Raw genomic sequence first — 20,239 nt, 5'->3', positions numbered from 1 at the left:
TGTTCCACATATTGCAAAGAAACATGTTTCCCTAGTCCTGTTTTGTTGCACACTATTACTGATTTTGAGGGCTTACCCTCTCAATATTTGGAATTCAAAGATGTTTTTAATAAGACCGAGGCAGAGAATCTGCCACCTCATAGGGCTTACGATTGCCCTATCGATCTCCTTCCTGGAGCCCGCATACCCATTGGACACCTTTACCCCTTAAGTAATCCTGAACTGGAACATCTTAAAGTGTATCTTGACGACAACTTAAAGAAAGGCTTCATTAGGCCATCAACTTCTCCTGCAGGCGCAGGTTTTTTCTTTGTTCGTAACAAGGATTCCAGCCTCAGACCCATCATAGATTATCGTGAACTAAATAAATGCACGATTAAGAATCGTTATCCTTTACCCCTAATCCCAGAGATGATCGAGAGGCTTTCTGATGCTACTATTTTTACTAAACTTGACTTAAGAGGGGCATACAATCTTGTCAGGATTAAAGAGGGTCATGAATGGCTGACGGCATTCAGGACCAGATACGGGTTATTTGAGTACCTTGTAATGCCCTTTGGTCTTTGCAATGCCCCAGCTACCTTCCAATACTTCATTAATGATGTATTCAGAGACCTCCTAGATGTATGCATTGTTATATATCTGGATGATATACTCATTTATTCCAGAACTTTACAGGAACACATCAGGCATGTTCGCCAAGTCCTTGCACGACTTAGAGCATATAAATTATACGCCAAATTGGAGAAATGCAAATTCCACACAACACAGGTATCCTTTCTAGGATATGATATTTCTCCCTCAGGAATCCAGATGCAGAAAGAGAAGGTTGAGGCTGTTTTGGATTGGCCAGAACCAAAGACTAGAAAAGACCTGCAACGGTTCCTTGGCTTTTCAAATTATTATAGAAAATTTATCAAGGGTTTTTCTAAAATAGTAAAACCACTCACAGTTTTAACAGGCTCTACGACACCTTTCTCATGGGGTTCAGATGCTGTACATGCTTTCCGTTATTTGAAATCCAGATTTACCTCCGCACCAATCCTTCAATTTCCCAATCCCTCATATCAATATACTCTGGAAGTTGATTCTTCCGATTTCGCCATTGGAGCAGTCCTCTCACAACAAAAATCTCTGTCTGATCCACTCCATCCAATTTCCTATTTTTCCAAACTAATGTCCTCTGCCGAACAAAATTATGCCATAGGGGACAAGGAGTTATTGGCCATCCGACGATCCCTTGAACACTGGAGACACCTCCTTGAAGGCACCACTCTGCCAATTAATATCTACACAGACCAAAAGAACCTCCAGTATTTACAATCTAATAAAACCTTAACTGCCAGACAGGTTCGTTGGAGTCTGTACTTTGACCGTTTCAATTTCGTTATCATTTACAGACCTGCTAATAAAAACATCAAAGCTGACGCTTTATCCCGGATACCAGAACGACCACAACTGACATCCCTGTCAGAAAAGACATTGTTTCCCCACAATGCTTCATTGGTTTCACTTCAACGTTCTTGACTGATCTCCGTAATTACTGCAAGGAACATTCAAACCCACCTGAACCAACTTTAACCAAAATGCATGGCATTTACTACTATGATAAGAAAATCTTCATACCACCCTCCATGAGAAAACAAATTATACAGACCTGCCATGACATTCCTTTAGCTGGACACCCTGGTCTTCAACGTACCTTGGATCTCGTTTCACGTACTTATTGGTGGCCACACATGAAATCCACCATTTCTGATCATATCGCCAGTTGCAGGACTTGTGTCACTTGCAAACCAGAAAGAAGACCACCTTTTGGCTTGCTTATGCCTATACCAGTCCCTAAAAAGCCTTGGCACCATGTTTCCATGGATTTTATTGTAGATTTACCACCATCAAAAAATCAAACAACTATCCTTGTGGTCATAGATTTATTCACTAAAATGGCTCATTTCATCCCTTTCCATAAACTTTCCACTTCTTCTGAAACTGCCACCCTGTTCATTGACCACATCATTAAGTTGCATGGGATACCTTCTATCTTGACGACAGATAGGGGTACACAATTCACCTCAAAATTTTGGAACAAATTATGTACATTGATTAATATGGAACATCGTTTTACTACAGCTTTTCATCCCCAAACTAATGGGCAGTCAGAGAGGTTAAACCAGTGGCTCGAACACTTTCTCAGATGTTATTGTTCCTATCAACAGAACGATTGGATGAATTATCTCTCTATGGCCGAATTCGCCTACAATAACTTAACCAATGCTTCTACAAAAATGACACCCTTCTTCGCAAACTATGCCTATCACCCTACCCTGACCTTCTCAACCCTTGCTTCATCGGATTCACCACCGCTGGATCAGCTCCACAATTCTCTGCAGGAGAATTTCAATGTCATCCAGGAGAACATTTGTTTGGCCCAAGAGAACCAGAAACATTATTATGACCTCAGGAGAAGGAAGCCGCCTGAATACTCCCCGGGAGATTTAGTCTGGCTATCTACTAAGAACTTAAGATTACAAGTTCCTTCCAAGAAGATGGCCAGTCTCTTCATAGGTCCCTTTCCTGTCCAAAGTGTCATCAATCCCAATGCTGTCAAGTTATGCCTTCCCAGCACTCTTAGGATTCATCCTACATTCCACGTATCTTTATTAAAACCTTATGTACCCGCAAGAGATGCACAAGTTCTTTTGCCACCTACAAACCTTCCTCTTGCTGATGATGAGTATGAAGTTGAATCCATTTTGGACTCCAGGATCTCCAGGGGTGTTCTACAGTATTTGGTCAGGTGGAAGAATTATTCAAGTGATGAGGATTCTTGGGAGCCCCTCTCCAATCTCAACTCACCTAGACTACTCTCCTTGTTTCATCGTCGCCATCCTGACCGGCCTCGTCCATCCGCTGTGGAACAGCGTCCTTGAGGAGGGGGTTCTGTCAGGTTCTGCCTGGTTCAACCCATTTTTCTCCTAGCTACACCCACTATTTTCTGATTTGTTCCTCCTTCCTTAAGAGTGCCGCTCACCTGTTACACCTTGCTCAGTATTGATGATCTTCGCTACAGAGAGGATTACCTGCCTGCTCAGCCATTTCCTTCTCTACCTTGTAATACGGAGATCTGAGCCTTTTTCCTAATCAGCAACATCTATTTTGGAATCCTATTTTAAGTCACTCTCTCTCCTTGTGGGGTAAAGTACCTATTGTGTTTTTCTATCACCTCTCGCTGCTTTCTTTTTACCGCAGCTCATACCCTCAGTGTTCATACAGCCTGTCAGTGGGATTCTCCTGATTACGCTACTCACCGTGACGTCACTTCCGGGTCTGCTCCGGTCTCACTCTAACTGCTCTGATACACCTACGAAGGTAACCCCTCTTGCTCTCCTAGCTGCCTGCATAACCAAGGTACAAATTACAGCTAAACATCATATTTCATAACATGCAACTCAGACTTGTATTAAAGATAGAAGTTTATTCATGAACTTTAAAGCCTAAAACCGCAACTTCACTTGTTTGGTTCTCTGTTGCTGTAATGCTGCTTGTCTGAATCTTTATCGTATTATCCTTTTTCTGTTATTATCTAAGGGTGATCTTAACAGTATATTTCATTTTGTTATTCACTTTCTGCTGAATAAGTTATCAATGCTTGTTATATTATACTTAATCACAAGACTGAAGGAAGCCTTTTCAGTAATAGAGGTTTTAGGCAGTCCTGTGTAACATACATATTATTATTCATTCTGCAGTTGTGTTCCACCTATACACATATTTATCAGTTCCTGATAAAGATATTATCTTATCGGACCATGCAATTATTTCACTTGAGATCCACTACAAGATCTCCACTCGGAACAGTAATGCCCGTTTCTTTTTCCCACAATATCTGGTTCAAAATATTAAATTTAGGTCATGGCTCCAAGAAAAATGGAGAGTTTTTTTAACCATAATAAAGATTATATGGATAAACCTGAAATTTTATGGGAAACTGCAAAGGCGGTCTTTAGAGGCGAAATAAAAGCATATCTTATTAGGATAAAGAAAAAAAAGAGACCAAAGAGATGAACAACTAGCCAATACACTCAAAAACACATACACACGTTATATCCAAGACAAAACTACATTTAATTGGGATAAATACAGAAAGATTAGAGGGGAGCATAATCTTTTCCTCAAGCAAAAAATGGCAGAAGAGGAGCAGAAGCAAAAAGCCTTCTTTGCAGGGAGTCAGTGCATTTCGGCTAAAATATTAGCCAAAATTACAAAAACCAGACAACAGAAAAACTTCATCTCAGCCATTAATTATCAAAATAAGATTTCCAATAAAAGCTCAGAAATAAGACAGGTTTTCTTAGACTACTATCAAAAGCTATATTCTTCCAGTGCAATAGAACAAAGTAATAAGGAGAAGTTCTGGCAGAAGATCAAAGTGCCCCAGGTCTCAAAGACTGACTTACAAAGATTGAACGAACCAATTACAATAAGAGAGATATCAGATGCTATAATTAAGCTTAAAGGAGGTAAAACTCCAGAGCCAGATGCTATGCCTGCCGAATTCTACAAACTCTTGCGAGAACAAATTCTCCCCTTACTACATACACTTTTTAATGATTATTTCATTGAAAATAAATCACAATCCCCACTATTTACATCTTCCAATATAGTTCTGATCCCAAAGAAAGGTAAAGATCCTACTTCCCCCGCGGCATATATACCTATCTCCCTCCTGAATCAGGACTATAAACTGTTGACGGCTATCATTTCCAATCGCCTTAAAAAATGCTTACACTATATTATACACCCAGATCAAGCAGGATTTATAATAGGACGTAATCCTGTCAAAAATATACAAAAAGTACAACTAGTCCTAGATTATTTTGCAAATAAAGTCTATAAAACGGCACACTATAAACCAGATCTGGCAATACTATCAGTCGACGCCGAAAAGGCGTTCGACTCGATCGGGTGGGACCACCTTTTTGAGTCATTAGAGAGATTTGGAATAATAGGGCCTGTCCACAAATTTATACAGACGATTTATAAAAACCCAATGTCACCAATCATAGTAAACGGTGAAGCTTCTGAGTATTTTCCACTAGGGCGAGGGACAAGACAAGGTTGCCCGATATCCCCACTACTCTTTAATTTATCTCTTGAACCGTTGGCAATTTTTTTAAGGCAGGAGTTAAAGGGGATCAGAATAGGCCATCAGGACATAGTGCTCTCACTTTTTGCGGATGATCTTTTATTATTTCTAAGTAGCACGGTCCAATCTATACCACAAGTTCTATCCATATTTGAGCTGTTTGGATCCTTCTCGGGGTATAGGATCAATAACGAGAAATCAGAACTTCTATGGATATATAAACCTATACAGGTAGTAACCCATCCGTTTCACGAAACGGCGTGTATACAATATCTGGGCTTAAGTTTGAGTAGAAACCCTAGGGACTGGTATGAATTGAACTTTCCAAAATGTATTAAAGAGCTACAAGACAAAGTTCAACTTTGGTCCAACCTACCACTTAGTATTTTGGCTAGAATAATCCTCATAAAAGCTATTATATTTCCCAAACTGTTATACTTCCTCCAAAACTTCCCACTGCTATTATATAATAAAGATGTCCAGATATTACAAAGGACTTTCAATAACTTTATTTGGCGGGAGAAAAAGCCCCGAATAGCATTTACAACCTTAACACTCCCAAAACAGTATGGAGGTCTAGCATGCCCAAACATTAGAACCTACAACTATGCAGCTGTGGGCAAACTTGCGTTAGATTGGATAACCGAGAAAGGCCACGTCACATTGTATGACAGAGTCATATCTGGTAGCCCCCTTTAACTTAAAAGCAATCTTACACAATCCAGCAAGCAAGTTGCCAGCCAATATAATGCAATATGTCACTATTAAAGATGTTGTAAGGACATGGCAAAAAGTCTGCTTAGGAACTAGGACCAATTTTCGTAAATCGACCTTCCTCCCGTTAACAGGAAATCCAAGTTTCGCACCAGGGTTGAATAAGTCAGTCTTTTCTAGATGGGCTCATGCTGGTCTTCAGTCTCTAGGGCAAATATGTCAGGAAGGAAAGTTGATAGTAAAACCCTTTGAAGAGTTGAAAGGTAAATATAACCTAGAAAGGTCTTCTCTATATGCTTATTTACAAGTCAGTCATTGGATAGCGAATTTAAGAACTGATACAGGGATGGAACTGGAAAAAGGAGAATTAGGTAGAGTAATTCAATCTTATGCGGATGGGGTCAATAGAATCTCACTAATATATAGAATGCTAATTAATGCTCAAGGGGAAATTCATTTGAATAGATTACTTGGAAAATGGGATAAGATCCTACCTATAGCCGAGAAAGATCGGATCTCTGCCAGTATTAAGCTTGCAATGAAAGCAACTACCTTAGTTACCTGGTGGAAATCACACACTAAATTACTGAATTTGGCATACTTCGCCCCTGACCGTATATCTAGATGGAGTGATAATACAACACTAGGAGAATGCCCTAAATGTAGACAAGAAAGAGCAGATCTGTTCCATTGTGTGTGGATGTGCCCGAAAGTTAGGCAGTTCTGGAACAAAATTAACTATTGGTGTAACAAGGTTACGGGAGTCCAGATGAAATTTACACAGTTTGAGGTAGTCTTTTTAGTCCATCACAGTAGCATTAGATATAGAATTAACCACAAATTCCTGAATGCAATGATATTAGTGGGTAGAAATGTAATTTTCACTAATTGGAAGGGCAGGGGTGACCTAAAACTTTCGGAATTTACCAGGAAAGCTCAGCATCAAATAATACTAGACCAGTACAACATAAAAATTACCAATAATAAACAATTACGGCAATTCTTCAGTAAATGGAAAATGATGATCCTCTCCCTCCCCATAACCATTCAGAAACAAATAGTGATAACTTTTAAGAGATCGGAATGGTTTATGCAGCAAATACAGACAGGAGAATTTCCAAGCACATGGTCATTTGTCTAGGCTAACGGCGTGAGGGGGGAATTAATTATTGATTTACTGGATTATCTATCCTTCTCCCTTCCTCCCCTCTCCCTTCCCCCATTCCTTCCCTTCCTTTCTTCTCCTTTTTTTTTTTTTCTTCTTTTTTCTTTTTTTTTTTTTTTTCTTCTTCTCTCCCTTTTTTCCATCCCTAGTTACTAGGTGGTTAGATGTTAGTCACAAGATAGATCCGTGATACTGGAATTAAATTAAGCTGGTGGTGAGAACCTCAGCATTTAGAGCTGAATCTATACTAGAAATTGCGTACTGACCTAGCAGTGTACCATATTAATGTAATAATACAAATTCAAAATACTCTACTCCTAATGGATGCCACTAATGGCAATCGGATTTTGCTTGTAGTTTTGATTCCTTTTTCTTTATTGTCTTTCTTCTATGTATATAATATAAGATGTATGACACAGCTATGGCTAGGTAAAATGAATACCTGCCATAGGAAATTTCTTTTTCTATTTTGTTGTTGACTGTTTCTATCCAAACTCTGTATGTTATTAATTCCAATAAAATTATAAAATTTAAAAAAAAAAAAAAAAAAAAGGGACATGAAACCCAAATTTTTTCTTTCATGATTCAGATAGAGAATAACAATTTAAACAATTTTTGAATTTACTTCTATTATTTAATTTGCTTCCTTCTCTTATTCGTGCTGAAAGGTTTATCCAAGCAAGCTAATAAGCAGCAGAGAGCCTAAGCTCTAGCTGTTGATTGGTGGCTGTATATATCGATTGTGATTGGCTCACCCATGCAGTCAGTTAGAAACCATTAATGCATTGTTGCTCCTTCAACAAATGATACAAAGAGAATGAAACAGATTAGATAATAGAAGTAAATTTAGAAAGTTGATTAAAATTGTATTCTCTAACTGAATCATGAAAGAAAAAATTTGGGTTTCATTTCCCTTTAAATGGATTTTTTGTGCGACATCAGCTTAGTGTGTAAGCCTTACCTTACATTAATGATTACTGCCACCCCATAGTATTCTATTATGTGAATGAATAATGCACCCCCACTATATGATATGCAGATGTTAGCACTAAATAGACAAGCAATAGAAAATAAATGAACACATTTAGCACAAAATGTAAGTGGTTCAGTTGATCTTACATTTTTATGGTGTTAATGTATAGGTGCTTGTCACTATTGAAACATCTCCATTTGAAATAAATGTTATTTATTTTGAAAGTATTTGTTTGTTATTATAGGATATTTTCTTTTCACTTAAAACATTTCCATAACTGGTATAGAGAACAGTTTACTGTAACAATAAATTACATGGCTTAATATATATATTGGTTACTAAGGGGCGTTTTCATATTCTATTGGTTGTTTATTGGGTTAAGTTCCTAGTATGTATTGTCCATTTATTATTTTTTAATTTAATCTTTCCAGCAGGAATTGTAGTAACACAGAAAGGTCCAAAATGATGCAGAAAAAAGGCAGTACCATGTTAGCCAGTGTATTAAAAAAAAAAAGTAAAAACAAAAAGCAATATACAGGCAATACCTTTAAAGGGACATGAAACCCAAAATCTTTCTTTCATGATTGAGATGGAGAATACCATTTTAAAAAAAAGTTTCCAATTAACTTCTATTATTAAGTTTGCTTTGTTCTCTTTGTTATTCTTTGTTGAAGAAATACCTAGATAGGTAGTGTGCACATGTCTGGAGAAATACATGACAGGAAATAGTGCTGCCATCTAGTGCTCTTGCTAATGTATAACACTGTTGCAAAACTGCTGCCAAATAGTGTTGCAGGCACGTGCACACTCCTGAACTTAACTTTCAACAAAGGATAACAAGAAAATGTAGAAAATTTCATAATAGAAATAAATTGGAAAGTTGTTTAAAATTGTATGCTCTATCTCATTGTTTCTCAATCGCGGTTCTCAAGTACCCCCAACAGGCCAGGTTTGAATTATAGCTAAACTAGTGAAACAATCAGCTGATGGGTGAATGCAAATTAGTAACCATGGTGTTACTGCTCAGCTAATTACGTCACCTGTGCACTGGTTCAGCTATAATGAAAACCTGTCCTGTTGGGGGTACTTGAGGACCACGGTTGAGAAACACAGCTGTATCTGAATAATGAAAGAAAGATGTAGTGGTTTTATGTCCCTTTAATAGCTAACTAATAGTGATTACAATTGCAAGCTTTCAAGACAATGAATGTCTGATGAAGATAACTCAGTGTCCTGAAAGCTTGCAATTGTATCCACTATTAGTTAACTATTATAGGTATCATCTGTATATTGCTTTTGTTATTTTCTTACAAAAGGATTTTTACTTTTTTTGTATAGAAAGATCAAAATTGAAATGTGCATAAATGCATTTTAGTTTGAAATAGAAGCATTTTTGCAATATACTTCCATTTGTAAAAAAATTTCTAGTAAAAGTTATTACTGTTTTTTTTTGCAGCATACGTACGTATCCTCTGAGGGCCCATGCACAAGTATTCAAGCTCAGATTGCTGAAGATTGTGTGTATGTTTGCATACTCGTGCACATTGAAATGCACACTTCAATTTTAACCTTTTAATCCCTTTAATCAGTTAGTAACCATATTATGGACTAACTGATCAGATCTAGAATTTGATTTAGATGTAAGAAAAAAAATAAAATTATATATATATATATATATATATATATATATATATATATATATATATATATATATATATATATATATATATATATATACTGTCTCAGTTTATCCCCTCATCGCATCCATTTAGCCACCAATCAGCAAGCACTACCCAGGTGCTGCACCAAAAATGGTCTGACTCCTAAGCTTATATTCCTGATTTTCAAATAAAGAGAATGAAGAAAATTGATAATAGGAGTAAATTAGAAAGTTCCTTAAAGAAAAAACTTGTGTTTCATATCCCTTTAAGTCCATACAAAGCCAATATGGTTTTATAGTATAGAGAGTTACCACCAATATAACCTTATAAATATTGATTACATCCCTGGTTAAGCATTAATGGGCTCTACATTGCAGAATAAACTAGGAATATGTAAAAGAGTAACAAGTTGTCTATTGCAGTTATAGGGTCAAGTTCTTCTAATGCTTCAAATGCACCCTTCAAAATATGTATTTCAGTCAACAATTTACAAACAGCGTGCAAATAACCTTCAACAGAATCAATATATAGCATTAAACAACATGTTGAGCAAGTGGATAGGAACATAAAAAAATAAACAAATGTGGATTAAAAGGACAGTGTGCTTTAAAATTGGTTTCCCCTTAATGTGTTTACAACAACTTGTTATAACAGCTGCAGAGTTTAAAATGTATGGGAAATTGTTCATTGATGTTTATTTTTGTATATGCAATAGTTTTTCCTGCTAATTGAAACCTCACCCAATAGAATGGACTGCATTTGTAGTGAGGGTAGACCTTGTCATTATCTTATCTGTCTAATTATATTTACTTAAAGTCCTCATCTTATTTATGACTGTTTACTCAAAAGCGAATACGTAGGCCCCAATGTTAAAAGGATTGTGATAATAGTGATATTTTAAAATAATATATCTTGCAATCGAGATTGGCATTGATTTATAAAGGGATGAACTCATAGTTTGAGGACAGTCTTGTCAAAAGGTGTTTTACTATACTTCTATGACACTGGCAGCATTTTAAAACCAGCATTGCCACCTGCATTGAAGGTGTAATGTAAATTATACCTTTACAAATTATTGAAAGGCAATAGAATTTACATGTGTTAAAGGGACATAAAATAGGTTGAGATCTGTGCATATCCTAAAATGGATAATTAATTAAAAATAGTTTGCATAAAAAAAAATGTTTAAAATATTGTTGGCAAGTATTTTAAAATAATTTTCAAAAATTAATTACATAGCTAAGCTGCCTGGAGCAGCCAACTCCACCCCCTCTTATCAGTGTTTAGACACAGGAATTGAATTTTAACTGAGCTCACAGCTTCTAGGCATGCTCCAGCAGATAATCCCTATGCATTTTTTGTATTTATCAAAGCACAATAGATAGAGATACAGCCATAAAAGGAAGTGTGTGAGGGGAGTTAAAGCTTTACAATTCAGAAACTAAAAAGAAAGGGTTAATGGCGACGGCACTGCAGTATACATTTGCAGGTAAAGTAATTAAAGTACATATTATATTTTGTCTCTATCCCAACTTGTTTTATGTCCCTTTAACAGAAACTCATCCCCTTTTATTACAAATGCAATAATAAAATTAGGACATGAATAATAAACCTATAGCAGCTGGGTATTGTGGATATATTGTACATGTGTATGTAGTTAGCTACATGTATGTAGCATGCTGTTAAATATTATAATATACATATTCATTTTTTTAATAAACGTGGTTTTAACTTTTGGCATGTACTTTTCTTTTTAGAAATAAGATTTTGTGCATGGGATATTAATATTCCATAAAAGACAGTAGCCACAGATTTTTTTTCTTTTGCAAAAGTGCGTTTTTTCAGCTTTGCATTATGTAAAATGTGTTGTTTTTTTAACTGACAACTTTTTCAATACATTTTATAGCCGCTATAATTTCACACTCTACTAAAATGTTTTACTTCTATGATTGTGACAGCACCAAACCAAACGTGTTACTGTGTAGCCGCCATATTAGAAGTAGAACAAGTGGCTACTGTCTTCTATGGCTTATTGATATCTCATGTACGGAATTTTCATCCTATAAAGAAAAGAACACATTAAAAACACTTATTTATATAACGAAAATACATACATATTAAGGTATTTAACAGTATGCTACAGGAACATAATAAATTGCGTACACAAGTACAATATACCGTCATCCTTCCAGCTCCTACAGGTTTATTATTAAGGTGTTTTTTGTTTTTGTTCTTTATTAATAGACTTGTGCGCGGCGGAAACATTTGTTGTTTCAGACGGATTTGGATTTTTTTTAAATTTCGTTTTCGGATCGATTTGAGTTCGGATACATTCGTTTCTGATTTATTTGGATTCAAATAAATTCTAATGTATTCGGTTTGGATTCGATTAATAAATTCAGAAGTTCGGTATGCGTTAGGTAGGATGTGCTGTGTATTAGACTAATAATATGTACTGTATATTAGGTGTAACCCATCTAAATCAACATAAGTACTAACCTCACAGGTACCAGCTACGTAATAGGCACAGAGCTAGCAGAGGCATATAACCTAATATACAGTACATAATACTATTGTAATACACAGCACATCCCACCTAATTACCAACCTCACAGGTACCAGCTACATAATGTGCCCTGCACAGAGCTAGCAGAGTGATATAACCTAATGTATTGTACAATACTAGTAATTGTAATTGTGATTAGTCCATGGTCATTCAAATTTAACAAATAAATCCAAACTAATTTGGATTTATTTGTTACAAATGCATTCAGATTAGTTTAGTTTCATTGCTAGGGTAATTCGGAAATTCAAATCGATCCGAAGCTCCGAATTTGACAAATTCTTCTGATATTTGATTTGAAACGCACATGTCTATTTATTAACAATGTTGTATCGCATACATGGCAAGTATATAGGTATTCCATGGGAGTTTTGTGGGAGTAACCTATATTTTAAATGGGGAAACTTTGCCAGGAATTTCTAATTCTGAAAAGGTTATGTTCCATGTTAGATGCACCTTTTTCACCCATACCAGTCTCATCAGCTTTTCAGTGACAAGGTTTTTAATTGTAAGAAATTTGCTGAATGTACAATGAAACTTAGTTTACATATCTATTATTTGAACTGCTACTACACAGAAACCATTTTTACTTTAAAGGGACAGTAAACCTTCAGAATAATGTTATATAATTCTGCACATAGTGCAGAATTATATATTATCTTAGTGTTAACTTCATAAATTAAAAGCATTGGGAGTTTTTTTTGTGTGTAAAGTTGGACTCCGCCCCAGGCTCTACTGAGCAGGTCTTGGATTTCCAAAGCGCTTCGCGGACTTGATGGCTAGTCACAGCATGCCCGATAGCGCCATTGGGCTGAATATAGCTCACTCTTGCTACTAGACCAGAGCGGAAGCAAGCTACATTTAGTCCAATAGCGCAATTGATTAGCCAGCAATCCCGTAAAGCGCTTTGGAAATCCAAGACCCGCTCAGTAGAGCCTGGAGGGGAGTCCAACTTTACACTAAGAAAAGCTTGCAATGCTTTCAATTTATGAAGTTAAAGCTAAGATAATGTTATATAATTCTGCACTATGTGCAGAATTATATAACATTATTCTGTACGTTTACTGTCCCTTTAAAAGGGATATTCCAGGCGAAATTGAAATGCACACAGGTGCATTTCAGTTTTAAACAAACATTTGTGCAATATACATGTATTAGCAAAAATGCTTCTATTAAAGGTTATAGCTGTTTCTAGAATGCATTTAAGTATCTTCTGTGTACCAGAATTTTGAAACACAGGGCTTGCTCAGAGAACCTAAAGGTGCTTGTATTATCTGGTAATGGTTCAATGTGTTAATTGATACAAGACCCAATGGCTCTCTGAGCATCTGCAGTATTTAAAATACTGATGCACTGAGAATATCTAGCTATGCCTCATGTGCAGAGAATAATGTTAACACTAAAACAGTAATAACTTTTACTAGAAGCATTTTTGCCATTATATGCATCGTTAGCATCTGAATGCAGAAGAAGGTGGCCCTCTTGGCCTTTCAGAGTTCAGATTCCTTCTTGTAAATGTGCAACACACTAAGATCTGTGCAATTTCTAGGGGTTAATTTATCTGTGAACTTCAATATTGCTGACTACTTACTGAAGCTCCAGTCTACTCCCTTGGGGACATGTGACACAGATGTATTGATGGAGATTTCTTATCTTTCAAGCCACATCTTTAGTATATTGTTCTGCATTGTTCTCCTATTCTATACCTTTATTTCCTTACAGGCCTTTTCTCATCTCAGCCTACACAACATCAGGTTCTCTAATCAAGTCTAAATTCAGCATCATCCAGGCCAATGCTTTGGGGATTTGCTGTCCCTTTGTTTTATTTGCCATTTTACAGCCTTACACTTTGGAATTGATTCACTTGTCCATTTTGCTTATCTCTTTCTCATTTTATTTACCCCTATAAGAATGTCCCTTTTATGTCATTTGAAGAGTTACACTTTCTTTAAAGCTCACTGGTTATTGTCTCTGTTAAACATACTCTTTCCGCAGCACCATTTGTCCACCCTCTATCCCTTCACTTTTTCTTCAATATCTCCTTGCTTTTCAACTTAGCTCTGTAACTTATGTGCTAAATGTATGTAGCTGACTAATACAGAAATATTAGTATGCTTTACATTTGGCTACAAAACTACCCAATTTCAAATCTCGCTGCCAAATGCACAGTCTAATCTCTATGTAAAAAAGGAAGATGTTTTACCTCAAAATATCCTCAATTGCCACATCCCAATATAAAGGGACTTTAAACATGCTAGTTCTAGGACTTGCAAGGGAGCATGCATCTGGTATGTGCAGCACAGTAATGTTATTTCCCTCCTTAGTTTAAAGGGACATGAAACCCCCCCAAAAATATTTTAGAATTCAAATAAAGCATACAAATTTAAACAACTTTCCAATTTACTTATATTATAAATTTTGCTTAATTTTCTTGGTATCCTTTATTAAAGGAGCAGCAATGCACTATTGGGAGCTGGTTGAACACGTCAGTAAACCAATGACAAGAGGCATATATGTGCAGTCACCAATCAGCAGCTAGATCCCAGCTCCTGAGCCTACCTAGGTATCCTTTTCAACGAAGGACACCAAGAGAACAAAGAAAATTAGATAAAAGATGTAAATTGGAAAATATTCTAGGCTCTGTTGGAAATATGAAAGAAAATGTTTGAGTTTCATGTCCCTTTAAGGAAGTTTACTATGAAATCTTAAGACATTGCAGTAAAATCCAATGAGATCAAAGTAAAGCAAGGTGTGACATCAGCAATGATGAAGCGGATTGGCTGTTTTTATCTTACAGCATACTGCAGACAATAGATGAAGAATAACTGTTCACAGATCACTTACTATTTTAGTTGAAGACATTTTTAAGTAAAATATCTTCGTTTTTTACATAGAGATGTAAAAGTGATACATTTATTGTCAGGTTTTTTTTACAGTTATGCTGCATCACTCTCATGTGATTTAGCATATTGATACTGTGTCATTTTAATATGATTCTGCATGTGGCTGACAAGGTGTTAAAACTGCTGTAAATACAGTTTGTAAAAAATGAATAATTCTCTGCATGTGTATGTGAATGAGGAGGGAGTAAATACTGATCTCTCTGCAGCTTACAAGGGACTAAACTCTGAGGTGTTAAAGGAAGTGCACAGTGGGAGTAACATGGTTGCAGGTTAAACAGACTTTTCCTTTATTGCACAGAACATTGGAAAAGGTATTTTTCTGTTATTTGTACTATACCTTTACGCCATCCATACAGATCCTTAAAAAGCTATACTTGAGCCTTTAACTGATGCACATAAAGCCCTTTGAGTCAAGATGATGACTTAGCCTCCTAGCATTCCTCTAGTAAACACATCCCCCTTCTAAACCCCCTCCTGTATAACAGATTTCTTTCTAGAGCTTTTAATCATTAGCACCTGTAACTATCCCACAGTGTGACAGACAGAGAGATTAACTCTTTCACTACTGACCTAACTATTCAAATGTGGTTGTTTAACAAGTGATGTTTAGTCACAGGATACTTACATGGGGCAGTAGATTTATCTGTTTTTTGGGAAACATAGAGACATTATAATACAAGTATTAAAGGGTTATTTTTATTATTTTAAAAAATAGATAATCCTGTTATATTAATAAACTTGTTACCTCTGTAATTACCTTGTATCTAAGGCTCTGCATACTCCCCCCTTATCTCAGTGCTTTTTCTAAACTTGCATTGCAGCCAATTAGTACTGGTTCCTGCATAACTCCACGGGAGTGAGCACAATGTTATCTATATATAATAATAATAATAATAAAATGCACTTAGATACGAGGTGGCCTTCAAGGGTTTAGAAATCAGTCCATGAGCCTACTTAGGTTTAGCCTTCAACAAAGAATATCCAACTAGATTTGACGATAAAAGTAAAAAGCTAATTTATTTAAAATTGAATGCCCTATTTTAATCATGAAAGTTTAATTTTGCCTTTACTGTCCCTTTAAATTATCTAATTGGTAGTGTTATTTTTTTTGCATTGTTGATAAATTTAAGATGAACCTTTTAACGCCGTTAGGACGTTGTATTCCATCCAAATTTTGCTGGGCTTTAGCGCCAAAGGACGGAATCCAACGTCCTAACCGCTTGGCTTTCTTGAAGCCACTGGCGCTTCCCTACTGGGTTCACAGTCTGGAGGGCGTGCCTAGCATCATAGGGAAGCCCCCCTGACACGATCCCATCATTGAAATCTCGTGATCACATGCACAATCGCAAGATTTCAATTTGTTTACATCGGAACAGTTGTTCCGATGTAGACATGTTAACCTCTGCACGAAAAGGTTAATTCCACAAAAGTGAGTTCACAAGGCTCACCAGTAGTCTCTTGCCTGTACAGCTTAAGGCTTCTGTGTGGAGATTTGTGTGTTTAACCCCTTTCCTGGTGTAACTTTATAATGAAAGTTTAGTTAGAACTTAATATTTGGCTGAACTAATTTTCTCAGCTTCAAGTGTATACAACATAGGCTTTGTATACAGTGGAATATTTAGGTTTTCGCTGCCTTAGGCACTCTAAGATCTACTTCCCCCTATCCTAAGGTTTTAGGCCTTTTTTGCCATAATATTGCAAAATAAATGTTCATACAAACACAGTCACAGACATAAACAGAGTTATACATACATGTGTATGTTCACACACGTATACACATACACATCTATCTATTGCTGCAATATATTGTACATAAAAAACCCAAACACAGGTTTTTTTGAAAGAATACTTCCTCCAAACACAATACTAAGTGCTGAAAGACAACAGAACTAAAGGCAATAGTTTGCTGAATAAAAAAAAAGGTTCAGAGCTACTTCTAAACTTTATACTCCATGGACAGTCTATTATTATATCCCCTAGAATGTAAGCTCTTTGGGCAAAATCTCCCATTATATACCTGTACAATACTTCTAAAATAACTGTAAGCTTCTTACAAACATAGCCACAAAAAAGTGCTGCCCCCTCCCAATCTGCTGCCCTAGGCAAGTGCCTTGTTTGCCTAGGCCAATATATGCCTCTGTTTGTGTATTCATAATTGATCTTACAAAGTCACATAGCATATTGCCTCTATGTTGTAATAACAGAAATATAATTATGTTTAAAGCATAACTTACTAAACAAACTTTAGTCCTCAAGTATCCCTAACAGGTCCGATTTTCATGATTTCGTAACTACAGCACACGTGAAATAATCAGCTGATGGTTGAAAGCAGGTTATTAACCATAATTACTGATTAGCTGATTATTTCACCTGTGCCACAGAAACAGAAATTCAGGGGAGAGGGAGGGAAGTGGCCATACGCTATGGAACAAAATCGGCTGGAGTAAAAGGGTGATCTTGGAGGTGGGAGGGGGCCTGCTACACTACAGAAAAAAATAAAATAATACATTTTAAAAAAAATGGCTAATTTGAGACTAGCTGCCAGTAACAAAGATGTCCAGGAGTAGTGGAAGGGGGAGGGTTAGAGAGATGTTTGGATGGGATAAGGGAGGTAGGTGGATAAGAAGGGCTCCCTACACTACAGAAATTACAAAAAATAAATATGTGAAATAAATAAATAAAATCCCTAAGCTGCATACTGGCAAACTGTCTGCCAGCACCTAATATGGGGGTAATCAGTGGGTAGGAGAGGTGTTTGGGAGGGATCAGAAAGTGTGAGGTTTCGGTTGGGAGTGTAATCTCTAAACTGCAAAATAATTTACATATAACAGCTAACTGATTAACCACTCCGCTGCTGGGAATTTTAAAGTGTGGCACACAACTTAAATTAGCGGTCTTATAATTGCAAAAAAACCTATTTCATAGCCATGTGTTTTCACTCATTCCACACTTTTACAACCCTTTGGGCTCCATGTACTAAGCAGTCAATTCATCCGTCATTGTAGACGCGGATAAACTCGCCGTTACTCGCCGCGGGCGAAATGGTGTCCGCTGTCGCTATGTACTAATATTCCCCCAATAAATAGACAAGTCTAGCCCGCCGCGAGCAGTTGCGGATTGTTGATAAATTTGACGCCTCGCTCGCCGCGACTAAGCTGATGTACTTAACTTTCAGTTGAATTGTCTGGCCAATTATTAACACGTGACATGCAAGGTGTCACGAACATCATAGTAGTCGCGGGAATAGAATTTTGCTCCTATAAAAGTTCAACTTATCTAAACAACTTTATTATTGTTCAAAATTTTTTGAAGAGTGATAACAGAGCGTTATTTTTGTAATATTTATTTACAATTTTGATATGGCTTCATCTGGATCTGATAATATATAAATATTAATATAAAAATAATTATAAAGATTGACAACTATACAATACAAATTTAAATAGATTACTCTTTAATTACAGTCGACAAATTGGGCGCAATTTATGTACATGGAAATGAGAGACAAATTAGACGCCAGTTATGCTGTAAGTACAATGCTGATATTACTGCCTTTTATATATGTCTAGACTGGCGTCTAGATTGACTTTCCTATTGTTTTGTACCTTGCCCGCCACCTAAAAGGTGGCGAGGCAAAAATAACGAGGTGGGAGCGGAAATTGTAGCGAGCGGACAAATAGATTTTTTAGTACATTCGTTTTTGGCGAGTTGGTGGTCAAATGTGTCTAATTACAGTGAAAAATGGAGCGGTAGCGAGGTTTGGCGGATAAGTACGCTCGCAATTTTAAAGATGCGAGTTTTAACATAATTGACGGCTTTGTACATATCAGTTTGCGAATTTTGACGCGAGATTTGTTGCGGGTAGCTCGCTGACTGCTTAGTACATGGAGCCCTTTGTCTTATGACTGCAGTAGTTGTGTGTAAATAAATTCAGCGAGAAACCCAAAGTTTGTGAAAAAGTTAACAATTTTGTTCTATATGATCGTATTTTATTGGCCAAATAGTGACAGGAAATATACCAAAATTGGCCTAGATCAATACCTTGAGTTGTCTACTTTAAAAATATATATAGTTTTTCTAGGTAAATCATTTCTGTTTAAACGGAGTGATAGCAAAAATGGACAAATTTTTCTTTTAAATTCACGGTTTTGAAGGGGTTGAGATAGTAACTAAACTCAGTGGATTAATAGATGATTATCTGTATGACCATCTTAGCACATACAGAAATCAAAAGTGTCCTGAATTTTGAGCAATGATTGAGGTTCGAGAGATTTATCTCTTTTTTACTTACTCCTGCTGTTTTTTTCTCCAAACAACATGCAGCCACATCTACAAACCTCCCCAGATACTGCCCATGTACTCATCAGCCCCAACCCAAGAACCAGAAATCCATTCTTTCTGATTGTACCAGCTCCACCTCCCCACCTCTCAGTCTAGGCCAGTGTTTTTCAACTCTAGAACTCAGGGCACACCAACAGTCCAGATTTTCATAATATCTGAACTAAAGCACAGGGGAAATAAACTTGGCTCGTTCATGTGCACTGAGGACTGGAATTGAACAAATCTGGCCTATCTTTGCAGATGAGATTGTTGGAAAAGTATGTAAAATATAGATTTCATTGTATTATAAACTGCACTCAGACAACTTATTTAGAAAAGGTATAATATGAAATCATATGAAATCCAAATCTTAGTGTGTTGCACTTTCACAAGAATAAGTCCGGCTCTGAAAATTGCCCAATGCAGCTTGCGGCCTCCATTTTGGCATTTGTTTAGTGCCGAAAGTCAATAATGCACATTCCCATGATAATATGTTTGTTTGTTTTTATTGTTAAGCAAAATATTTTTACACTAAGAACATAATATAAAACTGTTACAGGTAAAAAAGCACAAAAATACTATAAATTATCTGAAATATTTACACCATGGGGTAGTATAAAAGATAAAAAAAAAAATGCTTAAACTTAAATGTAAAAGAAAAAATAAATTTCTGTTTACTTGATTAATTCATTTATTTAATGAAGGTTTCTTTTGCTTCCTCCTAGTGGTCAGGAGGGGAAGTCTCGTACGTGAGGACCTGTGGGCTCTCACCATCTGATGAAAAGAATTTAATG

This window comes from Bombina bombina, chromosome 6 (genome assembly GCF_027579735.1).
Source record: "Bombina bombina isolate aBomBom1 chromosome 6, aBomBom1.pri, whole genome shotgun sequence".
Classification (NCBI taxonomy): Eukaryota; Metazoa; Chordata; class Amphibia; order Anura; family Bombinatoridae; genus Bombina; species Bombina bombina.
Note: the sequence above shows the minus strand (reverse complement) of the source record.